Below are 12,773 nucleotides of genomic sequence, written 5' to 3'. Positions count from 1 at the left end.
CTATGTGTTATTTATTTTTAGAGTAAAAGACATTTTTGGTCCTAGACTTATAGTGGCACGGACAATTTTAGTCCTTTTTAAAAAAATCAGACAATTTGTGGACACTCTTATTATGACGAGGACAATTTTGGTCCTCCGTCTAAATTTCTGTTAGATGGCCCGTTAGATAGGGGGTACATTCGTCTTTTCAGCTTACGTCCTCCATTTTAATACGGCAATGTGGTTCTGTTCTTCATTCGAGATTGACGAGCGAAGAGGCAGATTGAAGAAGCAATCCTGGTGAATGGTGAATGGATTTCGATTCAAGTTTGTGAATGTGGGCAAGAAAATTGCTAACCAATATATAAATTAGCAAATACATACCAAAATCTGCACACCCAAAATCTTAAAACATCAATCAATATCAACACAGCTGAATTATGGGACTGCCAATGTATGCTTTTCCATCTGTATGGCAAGGGAGAGGGTACAAATATCAGAGACATACAATCTCAACATATATAAATACCAATTCACTTGCAATATTTATCCTGCAGAACAAAACATAAAGAAGCATGTAATGGGCGCATTCTTGGACAAAACCTTGATTGCTTGCAGTCTCTATGCCTGATCTGCAACCTCACCTAGCGTGTTCATCTCTGGTTAATCATTGTTAGTAGCAGAAAATGCCCAAAGAATGCAACCATTCAGTGTTGTGTCCATTCGATACTCTTAATGTCAATACCCTCCTTAACCATCTCATAAAGGGGGCTCATTTCCCTCAATTTCTCGACTTAGTGCACAGTAAGCCCCACCGCTCTATCAATCTCGATTGGAATCTTCCCTAAAGCTTGGGCCGCATCGGTATGGAAAGGCACATTGAATTCTTTGCAAATTTTTCCGATTTCCTCAACGGGTTGAATAACCCCAATCTCATTATTCACCATCATGACCGAAACCAGGCCTGTGTCGGGCCGAATCGCCGCCCTGAGCTTGTCTAGGTTAATAAGCCCGTCGGGTTCAACGGGAAGGTAAGTAACATCGAAGCCCTCTTGCTGCAGATGACGGAAGTGAAGATAATCTCCTTCGGAGAAGGGTTAATTAGGGTCGCAACTTGCGCCCGGGCGGTCTCGACGGCCTGGTCCGATTCCCAGCCGTAGAGGTGAGTCCGAGAGTGAGGGTTCCCGAATCGCGAGAGATAATAAGGGAGCATGGCGTCAAGCACACGCGGATCCACCGGAGAAGTGACCTGCATATCCAGGTAGAGAGGTCTTCCGGAGATCTTCACTCCTTTCATGGTGACTCCAGCTGTTTCTTCCTCATAGGGCTCTACTCCCGCCGCCGCAGCAGCAGAGGTCGAAAAAGGACGGAGAATGGCGTAGGGTTTATCAAACGAGCGGCGGAAAACGGCGGCTAGAAGCTTCGAGGCCATCGTTATGAATCAAACAATTATGCTCCGACGAAGAATTGACTCTTACGCTCCGGGAATAAAAAGGGAATAAAAAGGGAAAGAATGAAGGACACTTGATAAGACGAAATTACCCCCTATTTAACATGCCATCTAACGGAAATTTAGACGGAGGACCAAAATTGTCCTCGTCATAATAAGAGTGTCCACAAATTGTCTGATTTTTTTAAAAAGGACTAAAATTGTCCGTGCCACTATAAGTCTAGGACCAAAAATGTCTTTTACTCTTATTTTTATTTTTTTATGGGCTGGCATGGAGGTGGTTCATGAGTTAACTGCCCATGCCAAAAAGTTCAGGCCCCAGTGGGCTGGACCTGTGGCTGGGAAACCCTCTCTTGTTGCTGAGAAACCCGGGAAGAGACAAGGGGCAGAGGAGATGGCTGAGAAACCCGGGAAGAGACAAGGTGCAGAGGAGATCGCTCAAATGATAAAGAAATATGGTGAGTTTTAATATTTGAGAACTGTTCTCTATCTCAGTTTAGGTCTCCTCTTTAATGTGATTATGATTGTTCATTGAAGGTCATCACTTTATATGTCTGTTCACTCTTGCTACCTAAAGGTCTAAAGAATTATAATAGTTTTTAGGTTTTTTCTTTAGTATTTAGTGTATTAGGTACTCTGCTTCATTGAAGATGAGAAATGAACAAAGGAAAATTTCCAATACTCAGTGAAATATCTCCTTGGGTAAATTAACAGATTTTGTATCATTTTTTCTGTTTACTATTTGCAATCTCAATTCACACCACAAATTTTCACGTGAAAAGAATACCAATATTATAAATTCTTTAAAGCTGAACCATAACCAATGATATCACAAAGAGCTCTAGTTATTATGTTGCAGTGTTCAGGTTTTCTTAACTATGTAACATATTACTCAGGAGATTTCTAAGAGCTATGTGTTATTTATTTTTATTTTTTTATGGGCTGGCATGGAGGTGGTTCATGAGTTAACTGCCCATGCCAAAAAGTTCAGGCCCCAGTGGGCTGGACCTGTGGCTGGGAAACCCTCTCTTGTTGCTGAGAAACCCGGGAAGAGACAAGGGGCAGAGGAGATGGCTGAGAAACCCGGGAAGAGACAAGGTGCAGAGGAGATCGCTCAAATGATAAAGAAATATGGTGAGTTTTAATATTTGAGAACTGTTCACTGTCTCAGTTTAGGTCTCCTCTTTAATGTGATTATGATTGTTCATTGAAGGTCACCACTTTATATGTCTGTTCACTCTGGCTACCTAAAATTCTAAAGAATTATAATAGTTTTTAGGTTTTTTCTTTAGTATTTAGTGTATTAGGTACTCTGCTTCATTGAAGATGAGAAATGAACAAAGGAAAATTTCCAATACTCAGTGAAAAATCTCCTTGGGTAAATTAACAGATTTTGTATCATTTTTTCTGTTTACTATTTGCAATCTCAATTCACACCACAAATTTTCATGTGAAAAGAATACCAATATTATAAATTCTTTAAAGCTGAACCATAACCAACGATATCACAAAGAGATCTAGTTATTATGTTGCAGTGTTCAGGTTATCTTAACTATGTAACATATTACTCAGGAGATTTCTAAGTGCTATGTGTTATTTATTTTTATTTTTTTATGGGCTGGCATGGAGGTGGTTCATGAGTTAACTGCCCATGCCAAAAAGTTCAGGCCCCAGTGGGCTGGACCTATGGCTGGGAAACCCTCTCTTGTTGCTGAGAAACCCGGGAAGAGACAAGGGGCAGAGGAGATGGCTGAGAAACCCGGGAAGAGACAAGGGGCAGAGGAGATCGCTCAAATGATAAAGAAATATGGTGAGTTTTAATATTTGAGAACTGTTCTCTGTCTCAGTTTAGGTCTCTTCTTTAATGTGATTATGATTGTTCATTGAAGGTCACCACTTTATATGTCTGTTCACTCTTGCTACCTAAAGGTCTAAACAATTATAATAGTTTTTAGGTTTTTTATTTAGTATTTATTGTATTAGGTACTCTGCTTCATTGAAGATGAGAAATGAACAAAGGTTAAATTTCCAATACTCAGTGAAATATCTCCTTGGGTAAATTAACAGATTTTGTATCATTTTTTCTGTTTACTATTTGCAATCTCAATTCACACCACAAATTTTCACGTGAAAAGAATACCAATATTATAAATTCTTTAAAGCTGAACCATAACCAATGATATCACAAAGAGCTCTAGTTATTATGTTGCAGTGTTCAGGTTTTCTTAACTATGTAACATATTACTCAGGGGATTTCTAAGAGCTATGTGTTATTTATTTTTATTTTTTTATGGGCTGGCATGGAGGTGGTTCATGAGTTAACTGCCCATGCCAAAAAGTTCAGGCCCCAGTGGGCTGGACCTGTGGCTGGGAAACCCTCTCTTGTTGCTGAGAAACCCGGGAAGAGACAAGGGGCAGAGGAGGTCGCTCAAATGATAAAGAAATTTGGTGAGTTTTAATATTTGAGAACTGTTCTCTATCCCAGTTTAGGTCTCTTCTTTAATGTGATTATGATTGTTCATTGAAGGTCACCACTTTATATGTCTGTTCACTCTTGCTACCTAAAGGTCTAAAGAATTATAAAAGTTTTTAGGTTTTTTCTTTAGTATTTAGTGTATTAGGTACTCTCCTTCATTGAAGATGAGAAATAAACAAAGGAAAATTTCCAATACTCAGTGAAATATCTCCTTGGGTAAATTAACAAATTTTGTATCATTTTTTCTGTTTACAATTTGCAATCTCAATTCACACCGCAAATTTTCATGTGAAAAGAATACTAATATTATAAATTCTTTAGAGTTGAACCATAACCAATGATATCACAAAGAGATCTATTTATTATGTTGCAGTGTTCAGGTTTTCTTAACGATGTAAAATATTACGCAGGAGATTTCTAAGATCTATGTGTTATTTATTTTTATTTTTTATGGGCAGAAATGGAGGTGATCCGTGAGTTAACTGCCCATGCCAAAAAGTTCAGGCCCCCGTAGGCTGGGCCTGTGGTTGGGAAACCCTTTCTTGTTGCTGAGAAACCCGGGAAGCGAAAAGGGGCGGAGGAGATGGCTGAGAAACCCGGGAAGAGACAAAGGGCAGAGGATATCGCTCAAATGATAAAGAAATATGGTGAGTTTTAATATTTGAGAACTGTTCTCTGTCTCAGTTTAGGTCTCCTCTTTAATCTGATTATGATTGTTCATTGAAGGTCACCACTTTATATGTCTTTCACTCTTGCTACCTAAAGGTCTAAAGAATTATAATAGTTTTTAGGTTTTTTCTTTAGTATTTAGTGTATTAGGTACTCTGCTTCATTGAAGATGAGAAATGAACAAAGGAAATTTTCCAATACTCAGTGAAATATCTCCTTAGTTAAATTAACATATTTTGTATCATTTTTTCTGTTTATAATTTGCAATCTCAATTCACACCGCAAATTTTCATGTGAAAAAAATACCAATATTATAAATTCTTTAAAGTTGAACCATAACCAATGATATCACAAAGAGATCTATTTATTATGTTGCAGTGTTCAGGTATTCTTAACTATGTAAAATATTACTCAGGAGATTTCTAAGATCTATGTGTTATTTATTTTTATTTTTTTATGTGCTGGCATTGAGGTGGTCCATGAGTTAACTGCCCATGCCAAAAAGTTCAGGCCTCTGTGGGCTGGGCCTGTGACTGGGAAACCCTCTCTTGTTGCTGAGAAACCCGGGAAGAGAGAAGGGGCAGAGGAGATCGCTCAAATGATAAAGAAATTTGGTGAGTTTTAATATTTGAGAACTGTTCTCTGTCCCAGTTTAGGTCTCCTCTTTAATGTGATTATGATTGTTCATTGAAGGTCACCACTTTATATGTCTGTTCACTCTTGCTACCTAAAGGTCTAAAGAATTATAAAAGTTTTTAGGTTTTTTCTTTAGTATTTAGTGTATTAGGTACTCTGCTTCATTGAAGATGAGAAATAAACAAAGGAAAATTTCCAATACTCAGTGAAATATCTCCTTGGGTAAATTAACAGATTTTGTATCATTTTTTCTGTTTACTATTTGCAATCTCAATTCACACCACAAATTTTCATGTGAAAAGAATACCAATATTATAAATTCTTTAAAGCTGAACCATAACCAATGATATCACAAAGAGATCTAGTTATTATGTTGCAGTGTTCAGGTTTACTCAGGAGATTTCAAAGAGCTATGTGTTATTTATTTTTATTTTTTTATGGGCAGGCATAGAGGTGGTCCATGAGTTAACTGCCCATGCCAAAAAGTTCAGGCCCCCGTTGGCTGGGAATGTGGCTGGGAAACCCTCTCTTGTTGCTGAGAAACCCGGGAAGAGACAAGGGGTAGAGGAGATGGCTGAGAAACCCGGGAAGAGAGAAGGGGCAGAGGAGATCGCTCAAATGATAAAGAAATATGGTGAGTTTTAATATTTGAGAACTGTTCACTGTCTCAGTTTAGGTCTCCTCTTTAATGTGATTATGATTGTTCATTGAAGGTCACCACTTTATATGTCTGTTCACTCATGCTACCTAAAGGTCTAAAGAATTATAATAGTTTTTAGGTTTTTTCTTTAGTATTTAGTGTATTAGGTACTCTGCTTCATTGAAGATGAGAAATGAACATAGGAAAATTTCCAATACTCAGTGAAATATCTCCTTGGTTAAATTAACATAAATTGTATCATTTTTTCTGTTTACTATTTGCAATCTCAATTCACACCACAAATTTTCATGTGGAAAGAATACCAATATTATAAATTCTTTAAAGTTGAACCATAACCAATGATATCACAAAGAGATCTATTTATTATGTTGCAGTGTTCAAGTATTCTTAACTATGTAACATATTACTCAGGAGATTTCTAAGAGCTATGTGTTATTTATTTTTATTTTTTTATGGGCAGGCATAGAGGTGGTCCATGAGTTAACTGCCCATGCCAAAAAGTTCAGGCCCCCGTGGGTTGGGCCTGTGGCTGGGAAACCCTCTCTTGTTGCTGAGAAACCCCGGAAGAGACAAGGGGCAGAGGAGATGGCTGAGAAACCCGGGAAGAGAGAAGGGGCAGAGGAGATCGCTCAAATGATAATGAAATATGGTGAGTTTTAATATTTGATAACTGTTCTCTGTCTCAGTTTAGGTCTCCTCTTTAATGTGATTACGATTGTTCATTGAAGGTCACCACTTTATATGTCTGTTAATTCTTGCTACCTAAAGGTCTAAAGAATTATAATAGTTTTTAGGTTTTTTCTTTAGTATTTAGTGTATTAGGTACTCTGCTTCATTGAAGATGAGAAATGAACAAAGGAAAATTTCCAATACTCAGTGAAATATCTCCTTAGTTAAATTAACATATTTTGTATCATTTTTTCTGTTTACAATTTGCAATCTCAATTTACACCGCAAATTTTCATGTGAAAAGAATACCAATATTATAAATTCTTTAAAGTTGAACCATAACCAATGATATCACAAAGAGATCTATTTATTATGTTGCAGTGTTCAGGTATTCTTAACTATGTAAAATATTACTCAGGAGATATCTAAGATCTATATGTTATTTATTTTTATTTTTTTATGGGCTGGCATTGAGGTGGTCCATGCGTTAACTGCCCATGCCAAAAAGTTCAGGCCTCCGTGGACTGGGCCTGTGACTGGGAAACCCTCTCTTGTTGTTGAGAAACCCGGGAAGAGAGATGGGGCAGAGGAGATCGCTCAAATGATAAAGAAATTTGGTGAGTTTTAATATTTGAGAACTGTTCTCTGTCCCAGTTTAGGTCTCCTCTTTAATGTGATTATGATTGTTCATTGAAGCTCACCACTTTATATGTCTGTTCACTCTTGCTACCTAAAGGTCTAAAGAATTATAAAAGTTTTTAGGTTTTTTCTTTGGTATTTAGTGTATTAGGTACTCTGCTTCATTGAAGATGAGAAATAAACAAAGGAAAATTTCCAATACTCAGTGAAATATCTCCTTGGGTAAATTAACAGATTTTGTATCATTTTTTCTGTTTACTATTTGCAATCTCAATTCACACCACAAATTTTCATGTGAAAAGAATACCAATATTATAAATTCTTTAAAGCTGAACCATAACCAATGAGATCACAAAGAGATCTAGTTATTATGTTGCAGTGTTCAGGTTTACTCAGGAGATTTCAAAGAGCTATGTGTTATTTATTTTTATTTTTTTATGGGCAGGCATAGAGGTGGTCCATGAGTTAACTGCGCATGCCAAAAAGTTCAGGCCCCCGTGGGCTGCGCCTGTGGCTGGGAAACCCTCTATTGTTGCTGAGAAAACCGGGAAGAGACAAGGGGTAGAGGAGATGGCTAAGAAACCCGGGAAGAGAGAAGAGGCAGAGGAGATCGCTCAAATGATAAAGAAATATGGTGAGTTTTATTATTTGAGAACTGTTCTCTGGTCTCAGTTTAGGTCTCCTCTTTAATGTGATTACGATTGTTCATTGAAGGTCACACTTTATATGTCTGTTCACTCATGCTACCTAAAGGTCTAAAGAATTATAATAGTTTTTAGGTTTTTTCTTTAGTATTTAGTGTATTAGGTACTCTGCTTCATTGAAGATGAGAAATGAACAAAGGAAAATTTCCAATACTCAGTGAAATATCTCCTTGGTTAAATTAACATAATTTGTATCATTTTTTCTGTTTACTATTTGCAATCTCAATTCACACCACAAATTTTCATGTGGAAAGAATACCAATATTATAAAATTCTTTAAAGTTGAACCATAACCAATGATATCACAAAGAGATCTATTTATTATGTTGCAGTGTTCAAGTATTCTTAACTATGTAACATATTACTCAGGAGATTTCTAAGAGCTATGTGTTATTTATTTTTATTTTTTTATGGGCAGGCATAGAGGAGGTCCATGAGTTAACTGCCCATGCCAAAAAGTTCAGGCCCCCGTGGGCTGGGCCTGTGGCTGGGAAACCCTCTCTTGTTGCTGAGAAACCCGGGAAGAGACAAGGGGCAGAGGAGATGGCTGAGAAACCCGGGAAGAGAGAAGGGGCAGAGGAGATCGCTCAAATGATAATGAAATATGGTGAGTTTTAATATTTGATAACTGTTCTCTGTCTCAGTTTAGGTCTCCTCTTTAATGTGATTACGATTGTTCATTGAAGGTCACCACTTTTATATGTCTGTTAATCTTGCTACCTAAAGGTCTAAAGAATCTTGGGTAAATTAACAGATTTTGTATCATTTTTTCTGTTTACTATTGCAATCTCAATTCTAGCCACACAATTTTCATGTGGAAAAGAATACAGATATTATAAATTCTTTAAAGCTGAACGCATAACCAATGATATCACAAGAGATCTAGTTATTATGTTGGCAGTGTTCAGGTTTTCTTAACTATGTAACATATTACTCAGGAAACTTCTAAGAAGCTATGTGTTATTTATTTTTAAGTAAAAGACATTTTGGCCTAGACTTATAGTGGCAACGGACAATTTTAGTCCTTTTTAAAAAAATCAGACAATTTGTGGACACTCTATTATGACGAGGACAATTTTGGTCCTCCGTCTAAATTTCTGTTAGATGGCCCGTTCAGATAGGGGGTACATTCGTCTTTTCAGCTTACGTCCTCCATTTTAATAGCGGCAATGTGGTTCTGTTCTTCATTCGAGATTGACGAGCGAAGAGGCAGATTGAAGAAGCAAGTCCTGGTGAATGGTGAATGGATTTCGATTCAAGTTTGTGAATGTGGCAAGAAAATTGCTAACCAATATATAAATTAGCAAATACATACCAAAATCTGCACACCCAAAATCTTAAACATCAATCAATATCAACACAGCTGAATTATGGACTGCCAATGTATGCTTTTCCATCTGTATGGCAAGGGAGAGGGTACAAATATCAGAGACATACAATCTCAACATATATATAAATACCAATTCACTTGCAATATTTATCCTGCAGAACAAAACATAAAGAAGCATGTAATGGGCGCATTCTTGGACAAAACCTTGATTGCTTGCAGTCTCTATGCCTGATCTGGCAACCTCACCTAGCGTGTTCATCTCTGTTAATCATTGTTAGTATGCAGAAAATGCCCAAAGAATGCAACATTCAGTGTTGTGTCCATTCGATACTCTTAATGTCAATACCCTCCTAACCATCTCATAAAGGGGGCTCATTTCCCTCAATTTCTCGACTTAGGCACAGTAAGCCCCACCGCTACTATCAATCTCGATTGAATCTTCCCTAAAGCTTGGCCGCATCGGTATGGAAAGGCACATTGAATTCTTTGCAAATTTTTCCGATTTCCGTCAACGGGTTGAATAACCCCAATCTCATTATTCACGCATCATGACCGAAACCAGGCCTGTGTCGGGCCGAATCGCCGCCCTGAGCTTGTCTAGGTTAATAAGCCCGTCGGTTCAACGGGAAGGTAAGTACATCGAAGCCCTCTTGCGGCAGATGACGGAAGTGAAGATAATCTCCTTCGGAGAAGGTTAATTAGGGTCGCAACTTGCGCCCGGGCGGTCTCGACGGCCTGGTCCGATCCCAGCCGTAGAGGTGAGTCCGAGAGTGAGGGTTCCCGAATCGCGAGAGATAATAAGGGAGCATGGCGTCAAGCACACGCGGATCCACCGCGAGAAGTGACCTGCATATCCAGGTAGAGAGGTCTTCCGGAGATCTTCACTCCTTTCAGGTGACTCCAGCTGTTTCTTCCTCATAGGGCTCTACTCCCGCCGCCCAGCAGCAGAGGTCGAAAAAGGACGGAGAATGGCGTAGGGTTTATCAAACAGCGCGCGGAAAACGGCGGCTAGAAGCTTCGAGGCCACGTTATGAGATCAAACAATTATGCTCCGACGAAGAATTGACTCTTACGCTCCGGGAATAAAAAGGGAATAAAAAGGGAAAGAATGAAGGACACTTGATAAGACGAAATTACCCCCTATTTAACATGCCATCTAACGGAAATTTAGACGAGGACCAAAATTGTCCTCGTCATAATAAGAGTGTCCACAAATTGTCTGATTTTTTTAAAAAGGACTAAAATTGTCCGTGCCACTATAAGTCTAGGACCAAAAATGTCTTTTACTCTTATTTTTATTTTTTTATGGCTGGCATGGAGGTGGTTCATGAGTTAACTGCCCATGCCAAAAAGTTCAGGCCCCAGTGGGCTGGACCTGTGGCTGGGAAACCCTCTCTTGTTGGCGGAAACCGGGGAAGAGACAAGGGGCAGAGGAGATGGCTGAGAAACCGGGAAAGACAAGGTGCAGAGGAGATCGCTCACAATGATAAAGAAATATGGTGAGTTTTAATATTTGAGAACTGTTCTCTATCTCAGTTTAGGTCTCCTCTTTAATGTGATTAGATTGTTCATTGAAGGTCATCACTTTATATGTCTGTTCACTCTTGCTACCTAAAGGTCTAAAGAATTATAATAGTTTTTAGGTTTTTTTCTTTAGTATTTAGTGTATTAGGTACTCTGCTTCATTGAAGATGAGAAATGAACAAAGGAAAATTTCCAATACTCAGTGAAATATCTCCTTGGGTAAATTAACAGATTTTGTATCATTTTTTCTGTTTACTATTTGCAATCTCAATTCACACCACAAATTTTCACGTGAAAAGAATATCCAATATTATAAATTTCTTTAAAGCTGAACCATAACCAATGATATCACAAAGAGCTCTAGTTATTATGTTGGCAGTGTTCAGGTTTTCTTAACTATGTAACATATTACTCAGGAGATTTCTAAGAGCTATGTGTTATTTATTTTTATTTTTTTATGGCTGGCATGGAGGTGGTTCATGAGTAACTGCCCATGCCACAAAGTTCAGGCCCAGTGGGCTGGACCTGTGGCTGGGAAACCTCTCTTGTTGCTGAGAAACCCGCGGAAGAGACAAGGGGCAGAGGAGATGCTTGAGAAACCCGGAAGAGACAAGGTGCAGAGGAGATCGCTCAAATGATAAAGAAATATGGTGAGTTTTAATATTTGAGAACTGTTCACTGTCTCAGTTTAGGTCTCCTCTTTAATGTGATTATGATTGTTCATTGAAGGTCACCACTTTATATGTTGTTTCACTCTGGCTACCTAAAATTCTAAAGAATTATAATAGTTTTTAGGTTTTTCTTTAGTATTTAGTGTATTAGGTACTCTGCTTCATTGAAGATGAGAAATGAACAAAGGAAAATTTCCAATACTCAGTGAAAAATCTCCTTGGGTAAATTAACAGATTTTGTATCATTTTTTCTGTTTACTATTTGCAATCTCAATTCACACCACAAATTTTCATGTGAAAAGAATACCAATATTATAAATTCTTTAAAGCTGAACCATAACCAACGATATCACAAAGAGATCTAGTTATTATGTTGCAGTGTTCAGGTTATCTTAACTATGTAACATATTACTCAGGAGATTTCTAAGTGCTATGTGTTATTTATTTTTATTTTTTTATGGGCTGGCATGGAGGTGGTTCATGAGTTAACTGCCATGCCAAAAAGTTCAGGCCCCAGTGGCTGTTGACCTATGGCTGGGAAACCCTCTCTTGTTGCTGAGAAACCCGGGAAAGAGACAAGGGGCAGAGGAGATGGCTGAGAAACCGGAAGAGACAAGGGGCAGAGGAGATCGCCTCAATGATAAAGAAATATGGTGAGTTTTAATATTTGAGAACTGTTCTCTGTCTCAGTTTAGGTCTCTTCTTTAATGTGATTATGATTGTTCATTGAAGGTCACCACTTTATATGTCTGTTCACTCTTGCTACCTAAAGGTCTAAACAATTATAATAGTTTTTAGGTTTTTTATTTAGTATTTATTGTATTAGGTACTCTGCTTCATTGGAAGATGAGAAATGAACAAAGGTTAAATTTCCAATACTCAGTGAAATATCTCCTTGGTAAATTAACAGATTTTGTATCATTTTTTCTGTTTACTATTTGCAATCTCAATTCACACACAAATTTTCACAGTGAAAAAGAATACCATATTATAAATTCTTTAAAGCTGAACACATAACCAATGATATCACAAAGAGCTCTAGTTATTATGTTGCAGTGTTCAGGTTTTCTTAACTATGTAACATATTATCAGGGGATTTCTAAGAGCTATGTGTTATTTATTTTTATTTTTTTATGGCTGGCATGGAGGTGGTTCATGAGTTAACTGCCCATGCCAAAAAGTTCAGGCCCAGTGGGCTGGACCTGTGGCTGGGAAAACCTCTCTTGTTGCTGAGAAACCCGGGAAGAGACAAGGGGCAGAGAGGTCGCTCAAATGATAAAGAAATTTGGTGAGTTTTAATATTTGAGAACTGTTCTCTATCCCAGTTTAGGTCTCTTCTTTAATGTGATTATGATTGTTCATTGA

General features: G+C 37.9%; 1 long non-coding RNA gene and 1 pseudogene across 1 annotated transcript; both read right to left on the bottom strand.

Annotated features, from left to right (window-relative positions):
* Positions 1-355: 355 nt before the first annotated feature.
* On the bottom strand, positions 356-644 carry LOC109169623. The gene is made up of 2 exons (XR_002052274.1): positions 497-644; positions 356-438 (listed from the first exon to the last, which is right to left on the bottom strand). It is a non-coding gene; the product is annotated as an uncharacterized LOC109169623 (long non-coding RNA).
* A 129-nt stretch (positions 645-773) lies between these two features.
* LOC109169615 lies at positions 774-1,449 on the bottom strand (annotated as a pseudogene).
* Between the last annotated feature and the right edge of the window lie 11,324 nt (positions 1,450-12,773).

The sequence above is a fragment of the Ipomoea nil genome, unplaced genomic scaffold, assembly GCF_001879475.1.
Source record: "Ipomoea nil cultivar Tokyo-kokei standard unplaced genomic scaffold, Asagao_1.1 scaffold3316, whole genome shotgun sequence".
In the NCBI taxonomy this organism is placed as follows: domain Eukaryota; kingdom Viridiplantae; phylum Streptophyta; class Magnoliopsida; order Solanales; family Convolvulaceae; genus Ipomoea; species Ipomoea nil.
Note: the sequence above shows the minus strand (reverse complement) of the source record. Positions and strands in the feature narration are given on the sequence as shown.